This window comes from Canis lupus, chromosome 12, assembly GCF_003254725.2.
Source record: "Canis lupus dingo isolate Sandy chromosome 12, ASM325472v2, whole genome shotgun sequence".
NCBI classification, from domain to species: domain Eukaryota; kingdom Metazoa; phylum Chordata; class Mammalia; order Carnivora; family Canidae; genus Canis; species Canis lupus.
The window spans coordinates 35,681,375-35,690,641 of NC_064254.1; the positions used below are offsets into that span (position 1 = coordinate 35,681,375).

A 9,267-nucleotide genomic window follows, 5' to 3' on the forward strand; every position below is an offset into this window, starting at 1 on the left:
ACTTTTCTTTCTTTTCATTGTATTTCCATAAGATTCGTTATATATAATATAAATACTAGCTGGGCTTGGAATAAGCATAAAAGACACTAAAGAATCCCTTATCAAGATAAGAACTAAAATCTAGGGCCAAAATTAAAACTGCTATAACTGAGATGCAGTGCCAAGTGAAGCCTATAAAGATGAGGGCGAATGAAGTGGCAGAGTGAAGCAGTGATAGAGAAGGAAAAGTTATGGGAAATACTGAGCCGGAAAAGAAAACTATCATCACAAAGGTAGACTTAGGGAACTCAGTGGTTCAATAAAGCAAAATAATATCCTGATTACAGAAGTCTCAGAAGAGCAGGAGACAGGGACAGAAGGTTTATTTGAACAAATTATAGCTGAGAACTTCCCTAATCTAGGGAAGGAAACAAGCCTTCAAGTCCAGAGGGGAGAGAATTCCTCTCAATGAACAAAAATGGGTCAACACCATGACATATTAGAGCCAAACTTGCAAATTACAAAGATAAAGAGAAAATTCTGAAAGCAGCTCAGGACAAATGGTCTTTAAAAGAGTAGATGCATTAGGCTGGCAGCAGACTTGTCCACAGAGACCTGGCAGGCCAAAAGGTCTGGCATAATATATTCAATGTGTTAAATAGGGAAAATATACAGCCAAAAATACTTTATCTACCAAGGCTGTCATTCAGAATAGGGGTGATAGTTTTTGAGAAAAAAAAAAAAAAACTAGAGGAATTTGTGGACACTAAACCAGCCTTGCAAGAAATATTAGAGACCCTTTGAATGGAAAGATGGATCAAAAGTAAAAAAGACTAGAACAGGGAGAATATACAGGAACAGCAAATTTATAGGTGATAAAATGGCAATAACTTCATATCTTTTAAGTTACTCAGAATGTAAATGCACTAAATGCTCCAATCAGGATATCAGAATGGATTTAAAAATAAGACCCATTAATAGGCTGCTTACAAGAGACTCATTTTAGCCCCAAAGACACCTCCAGATTGAAAGTGATAGAGTGGATATCCATTTATCATTCCAATGGAGATCAAAAGAAAGCTGGAATAGCCATCCTTATATCAGACAAATTAGATTTTAAACATAAGAGAGAAAGGTCACTATCATAATAAAGGGTCTATCCAACAAGAAGATATAACAATTGTAAATATTTATGCCCCTAACTTGGGAGCAACCAAACATATAAATCAATTAATAACAAACTTAAAGAAACTTAATTGGTAATACAATAATAGTGCAGGATTTTAACACTCTACTCACAGCAATGGACAGATTATCCAGGCCCAATATCAACAAGGAAATAAGGGCTTTGAACAACACACTGGACTAGATAGACTTAACTTACATAATCAGAACATTTTATTTTAAAGTAGCAGAATACACAATCTTTTTGAGTGCACATGGAACATTCTCCAGAATGGATCACACAGTGGGTCCCAAATCAGGCTTCAACCAGTACAAAAAGATTGAGATGCCATGCATATTTTCAAACCACAATTGTATGAAACTAGAAGCCAACCTTAAGAGAAAATTTGGAAGGACCAAAAATAGAGGTTAAAGAGCATCCTACTAAAACATCAGTGGGGGGAATCCCTGGGTGGCGCAGCGGTTTAGCGCCTGCCTTTGGCCCAGGGCGTGATCCTGGAGACCCGGGATCGAATCCCACATCGGGCTCCCGGTGCATGGAGCCTGCTTCTCCCTCTGCCTGTGTCTCTGCCTCTCTCTCTCTGTGTGTGACTATCATAAATAAATAAAAGTAAAAAAAAAAAATCTCAAAACCTTTGGGATGCAGCAAAGGTGGTCCTAAGTTGGAATTATATAGCAATATAAGCATTCTTCAAGAAGCAAGAAAAGGGGGGGTATCCCTGGGTGGCGCAGCGGTTTGGCGCCTGCCTTTGGCCCAGGGCGCGATCCTGGAGACCCGGGATCGAATCCCATGTCGGGCTCCCGGTGCATGGAGCCTGCTTCTCCCTCTGCCTATGTCTCTGCCTCCCTCTCTCTCTCTCTCTATCATAAATAAATTTAAAAAAAAATTAAAAAAAAAAAAGAAGCAAGAAAAGTCTCAATTATACAGCCTAACCTTAAACCTAAAGGAGCTGGAAAAATAATAGCAAATAAAGCCTAAATCCAGCAGGAGAAGAGAAATAATAAAGAAGAGAGCAGAAATCAATGATATAGAAATCAAAACAGACAACACAGTGGAGCAGATAAACAAAACTAGGAGCCGGAGCTTTGAAATAATTAACAAAATTGATAAAACCCTAGCCAGATATACTAAAAAGAAAATAGAAAGGACCCAAATAAACAAAATCATGAATGAAAGAGGAGAGACCACAACCAACCCTGAAGAAATACAATTATAAGAGAATATTATGAGAAATCATATGCCAACAAATGAGGCAATGTGGAAGAAATGGATAAATTTCTAGAAACATAAAATACCAAAACTGAAATAGGAAGAAACAGAAAATCTAAATAGACCCATAACCAGTAAAGAAATTGAATTAGTAAAAGTCTCCCAACAAACAAGAGTCCAGGGCTGGGTGGCTTACCAGGGAATTCTACTAAACATTTAAAGATGAATTAATTTCTATTTTTTTTTATAATTTTTTAAAGATTTATTTATTTATTCAGAGAGAGAGAGAAAGGCAGAGACACAGGCAGAGGGAGAAGCAGGCTCCATGCAGGGAGCCCGATATGGGACTCGATCCCGGGTCTCCAGGATCACACCCCAGGCTGCAGGAGGCGCCAAACCGCTGCGCCACAGGGGCTGCCCTAATTTCTATTATTCTGTAACTATTCCAAAAAATAGAAATAGAAGGAAAACTTCTAAACTCATTGTGTTATTAACTCATTCAAACATTACCTTGATCCCAAAACCAAAGACCACATTAAAAAAAGAATTATATATATTCCTGATGAACATGGCTGCAAAAACTCTCAATAAGATACTAGCTATTTGGATCCAACAGTATATTAAAAGGATTATTCACCATTACCAAATGGGATTTATTCCTGGGCTACAAGGGTAGTTAGACATCTGCAAATCAATCAACATGATACCCCACATTAATAAAAGAAAGGAAAAGAACCAAATGATCCTCAATAGATGCAGAAAAGGCATTTGACAAACTAGCATCCTTTCTTGATAAAAACCCTCAAGAAAGTAGGAATGGAGGGAAGATACCTTAAGATCATAAAGGCGATATACGAAAGACTGACAGATAATATCATCCTTAACAGGAAAAAACAGCTTTCCCTCTAAGGTCAGGAACATGACAGGGATTTCCACTCTCACCACTGTTGAATATAGTACTGGAAGTCTTAGCTTCAGCAATCAGACAACAAAAAGAAAAGAAATAAAAGGCATCCAAATAAGAAAAAAAGAAGTCAAACTTTCATTCTTCACAGGTGACATGATATTCTACGTAGAAAACCTAAAAAACTCCATCAAAAAATTACTAGAACTGATACAGGAATTCGGCAAAGTCACAGGATTTAAAATCAATGCACAGAAGTCTGTTGTATTTCTATACAGTAACCATGAAGCAGCAGAAAGAGAAATCAAAGCAACAATTCCATTTACAATTGCACCAAAAACCATAAGATACCTAGGAATGAACCTAACCAAAGAGGCAAAAGATCTGTACTCTGAAAACTATAGAACACTTATGAAAGAAATTGAGGAAGACACAAAGATATGGAAAAACATTCCATGCTCATGGATTGGAAGAACAAACAATGCTAAAATGTCTATACTACCCAAAGAAATCTACACATTCAATGCAATCCCTATCAAAATACCACCAGCATTTTTTAGAGCTGGGACAAACAAGTCTAAAATTTGTAGGGAATGAGAAAAAACCTGAATAGCCAAAGGAATGTTGAAAAAGAAAATCAAAGCTGAAGGTATCACAATTCCAGACTTCAAGCTATATTACAAGGCTGTAGTCATCAAGACAAAATGATACTGGCACAAAAACAGACACATAGATCAATGGAACAGAATAGAGAACCCAGAAATGGACCCTCAACTCTAGGGTCAACTAATCTTCAACAAAGCAGGAAAGAATATCCAATGGAAAAAAGACAATCTCAAACAAATGGTGTTGGGAAAACTGGACAGCTACATGCAGAAGAATGAAACTGGACCACTTTTTTATACTACATACATAAATAAATTCAAAATGGATGAAAGACCTAAATGTAAGACAGAGATCCATCAAAATCCTAAAGGAGAACACAGGTAGCAACCTCTTTGACCTCAGGTGCAGTAACTACTTGCTAGACAGGTCTTCAGAGGCAAGAGAAACAAAAGCAAAAAAGGACCATTGGGACTTCATCAGGATAAAAAGCTTTTGCAAAGCAAATGAAATAATTAACAAAACTAAAATGCAAACCTTCAGAATGGGAGAGGATATTCACAAATGATATATCAGATAAAGGGCTAGTATACAAAATCTATAAAGAACTTATCAAACTCAATACCCAAAAAGCAGGGATCCCTGGGTGGCGCAGCGGTTTGGCGCCTGCCTTTGGCCCGGGGCACGATCCTGGAGACCCGGGATCGAATCCCACGTCGGGCTCCCGGTGCATGGAGCCTGCTTCTCCCTCTGCCTGTGTCTCTGCCTCTCTCTCTCTCTGTGACTATCATAAATAAATAAAAGTTAAAAAAAATTAAAAAAAAAATACCCAAAAAGCAGATAATCCGGTCAAGAAATGGACAGAAGACATGAACAGATATTTCTCCAAAGAAGACATACAAATGGCTAATAGATACATGAAAAGATGCTCAACGTCCCTCATCATCAGAGAAATACAAATCAAAACCACAATGAGATAGCATCTCACACCAGTCAGAATGGCTAAAATTAACAACTAAGGAAACAACAGATGTTGGTGAGGACGTGGAGAAAGGGGAAGCCTCTTACACTGTTGGTGGGAATGCAAACTGGTGCAGCCACTCTGGAGAACAGTATGGAGTTCCTAAAAAAGTTAAAAATAGAACTACCTTATGACCCAGCAACTGCACTATTGGGTATTTGTCCAAGGACACAAGTATAGTGATTTGAAGGGGCACATACACCCAATGTTTATAGCAGCGATGTCCACAGTAGCCAAACTATGGAAAGAGCCCAAATGTCCACTGACAGATGAATGGATAAAGAAGATGTGGTATATATTTATATTCCATTATATATATAATATATATTTATATTCCATTATATGTACATATATAATGGACTATTACTCCGCCATCAAAAAGAATGGAATCCTGCCATTTGCAATGATATGGATAGAACTAGAGGGTATTGGGTCACCTGGATGGCTCAGTGTTTGAGCATCTGCCTTTGGCTCAGGTTATGATCCCGGGGTCCTGGGATTGAGTCCCACAACAGGTTCCCCACAGGGAGCTTGCTTCTCCCTCTGCCTATGTCTCTGCCTCTCTCTGTGTCTCTCATGAATAAATAAATAAAATCTTTTAAAAAAATAAAAAGAACTAGAGGGTATTATGCCAAGAGGGTATTATGCTAATTATGAAATAAGTCAGTCAGAGAAAGACAAATACCATATGATTTCATTCACATGTGGAATTTAAAAAACAAAACAGATGAACATAGAGGAAGGGAAGGAAAAATAAGATAATGAGAGGGAGGCAAATAATAAGAGACTCTTAACTATGGGAAACAAACTGAGGGCTGCTGGAGGAGAGGGAGGTGAGGGGATGGGGTAATTGGGTGATGGGCATTAAGGAGGGTGTTATATGCAACTGATGAGTCACTAAATTCTACCCCTGAAACTATTAGAACACTATATATTAACTAAATTGAATATAAACTTAAAAAGGGGGTAGGGTAGCAGGGTTCCCCAGAGACAATGAAACGACACTCCCGGCCCCGCCCAAGTCTGCTCCTCACATCTCCTCAGGCAGCGTTCTGCTGTGAGGGGACCCTAAGGAAGCTGCAAGTTAAAACTGCTACCGACCCTTGCTCCCTGTAGCTGCAGAACACTTGGGGGACTAGGACCATGCAACCTTCTTTTCCCTCTAGAGCGGAGTAGACTCTGTGCACTTTACTTTGAAAGAAATAGAAGCGAGTGACAAGCAGGGCCCCTCCCGCCACAGCCTCCTTCCCTGCCCTGGGCAGGGGTCCGTCCAGGGCCGAGCCTGGGTCGGAAGCCCCTGGCGGCCACACCCTGAGACGCACTCTCCCGGCCCCAGGCGGCCAGGGCTCCGCAGCCGGGCATTCAGCGGGCATCTCAACAGCACAACAGAGCTCCAAGATACAGCTTCTCCTTAACAACAAACAAAAAGTACACACACACACACACACACACGCACACACACACAGCTTCGCCTAGTGAACACTTATGGTCTGAGACCCAACCAAGCCTTCCCTCTCTCCTTCAAAATGTAAGACTGCACAGAAAGAGTGTCTGGCTTCTTCCTCACAGATCGAACTCTTCCCAGTCCATGAATTCTCTCATGGACCATCTAGAGAATCTAAGAGGGAGCCCAAGTCTCTTAACATACAGGTGGGCTCATCATGACTGGGACCAACAGAAGACAATGCAGGGGGGACTGCGTGAGACCAGCTGTGGCACCTGCAGAGCAGCTGCGTTAAGTCCTGTCTCACCTGCAATCCCAGCGCTTTCACCTCCCCTGCCTGTGCCAGTAACTGCTACTCCCTAGGCCCAACTGGAAAGCGGCGAGGCTCCTCTGGGAGAGGCTGTGGGGGCAGACTAGCCGCTGGAGGGCGGTGTGTGGCCAAGCCCAGCGAGCCCCATTTCCTGAGATCGCTGTTACCGCTACACAAGCCCTCAGAGGAGGACAGGCCTGTAGCAACGGCACTTGTACAGGTAACAAGGCCAGGGGAGGGGATGCCGAGTGTCTTCTCCACAGGGAGGAGGGGCTATGTACAGGGTAGGGGAGAGTAGAGCCAGGTACACCCCATGCCATCTCATTTAACCACAACATCAGGCTGCTCAGCAGCTTCAAATTCAGCATTCATGGCCACAGTCCATTCATCCAGCTCTGATTTCAGGATCTCCAGCACCTTCTTTGGTTTCTCTGTCACAGCTAGTGGGGGGATTCTTGGGATTTGTACCTGGGGCCAGGGCTTCAAAGGGACCTGAGGACTTCAGTTAACTTTGAACATACCACAGGTGAGAGTCTGGCCAAGTCTTCTGACCTCAGCAGCCCCTCAAAACCAAAGCAAGACAGACTGGGGTGAAGGTGGAGGCAGAGCCAAGGGTCTCCAGCTGGGCTGGAGCATCACCTGACTTTTTCAGACATTTCTAAGTTTCTGGTGTCCAGGTCTTCTTCCCTAGAGTTGGACTCAACACTTAGTGGGTACAGCACAAGAGTGGTGGTGGGGGTGACATGGATGCTACTACATATCTTGAAGAGGTTCTCCCCAGCAGGCTCCTTGCTAAGTCAGTTGTTTTCTTTCTCCAAGAGAAAAACAATCCTTATGCTTCTTTGATGTGTGTGGACAGACAGGATCTCTACAGTACAGGGAACAATCTTCAAAACGGTGGGCTTTTTTTTAAGTCTCTTTTATTCAAGTAATTTTTACACCCAACATGGGATTCGAACTCATGACCATAAGACCAACAGTCACATGCACTTCTGACTGAGCCAGCCAGACACACCTTAAAATGATGGGCTTTGGCTTTGGAGCCACATGGGGTGCCTTGGCAAGATTTCAGAGAGGGGGCTTGATCAGAGCCTGATTTCTGCTGAGATCTCCACAGAGACTGAGTAGGAATGGGGCCCTGGGCCTGGAGCACTGGGCAGCCACTCTGGCCCACATTCAAGGATTAGCCTTGGTCTCTATCTCTGCCACTACTGGGGCTCACACCAACCCAGAAGGCCAATGTAAACCTTACATGGCTTATTTTTGAAAAATAGTCCTCAGTCCTTCTCCCCTTTATTTTTCATCACCAAGACTTTTTCTTTTAGCCATTTCCTTTTTAAAAGATTGATTTTTAAAGATTTTATTTGTTCATTCATGAGAGACACAGAAAGAGAGGCAGAGACATAGGCAGAGAGAGAAGCAGGCTCCCCATAGGGAGCCAGATGCAGGACTTGATCCCAAGACCCCCAGATCAGGACCTGAATCAAAGGCAGATGCCCAACCACTGAGCAACCTAGGTGTCCCTGAAGATTTATTTATTTGAGAGAAAGAGAGAGAGAGAGCGAGAGCGCGAGTGAGCACACACACATGAGCAGGGAGAGGGGGAAAGAGAAGTCTTGCCTTTGCCATTGGTTTCTGGCAGGTAATCTACTACGCCCTTGGAACATGCCAGAAAGTCTAACAAAGTGATTTATGGTGGAGCTTTGGATCATGACGCCAGAGTTATTAGACTCTGAGGTTAGACATGGAGGAGTCAACCACTGAGCTCCAATAAAAATTCTGGACACTGAGGCTCAGATGAACTTCCCGGGTTGGCAGTATTCCAGGTGTGTTGTTAAACACTGATGCCAAGAGAATACTGCACCCATGACTCCACAGGGAAGGGAGAACAGAAGCTCTGTTTGGTATCCTCCTGGACTCTGCTCTGTGTGCTTTTCCCTTGGCTAATTTTAACCTGTAACAGTGTAACTCTTTCAGTGAGTTCTGAGTCTTTCCAGTGAATTATCAAACCTAAGAGTGCTTTTGGGAATCTCCTGAAGCTACAAGTGGTGTCAGAAGTGAGGCTGGTCTTATGAGAACCATTTTTCCTTTAACTGTATAGTTGGCTAAACTGGCATAACACTCCTGAGTGATTCCCCTCCCCTGGAATGTGCATGGGACCTCTGACTCGCTTCCAACCAATTAAATATGGTAAAGGAGATGCAATACACATGATTATGTGTATGCAATTATGTTAAATAAGACTGTGGCACAGCCTCTTGCTAGTCTCTCCCTCCCTTGAGCTCTAAGGTAACCTGTCATGTTGGGTGGGCTTCCAGGGCAAGGAACCCAAGGCAGTTCCTAGCAGCTAAGGACAACCTCTGGCTGACAGAAAGAAATTGAAGTCCTCAGCCTTACAAATATATGGAGCTAAATACTGCCAACAAAGATGGGGATCCTTCTCGGTCAGATGAGACTGCAGCACCAGCTGCCACCTTGATGGTAGCCTTGTGAGACCCTGGGCAGAGCCATGCCCAGGACCTTGACCCATACACACTAAGAAAATAAATGTGTGTTGTTTTAAGCCACTAAGTTTGTGGTAACTTGTTATGCAGCAATAGGAAACCGTAGA

General features: G+C 42.4%; 1 pseudogene; it reads right to left on the reverse strand.

The window, feature by feature from the left end:
• Positions 1-6,977: 6,977 nt before the first annotated feature.
• Positions 6,978-8,957, reverse strand: LOC112658299 (sororin-like; annotated as a pseudogene).
• Positions 8,958-9,267: the final 310 nt, after the last annotated feature.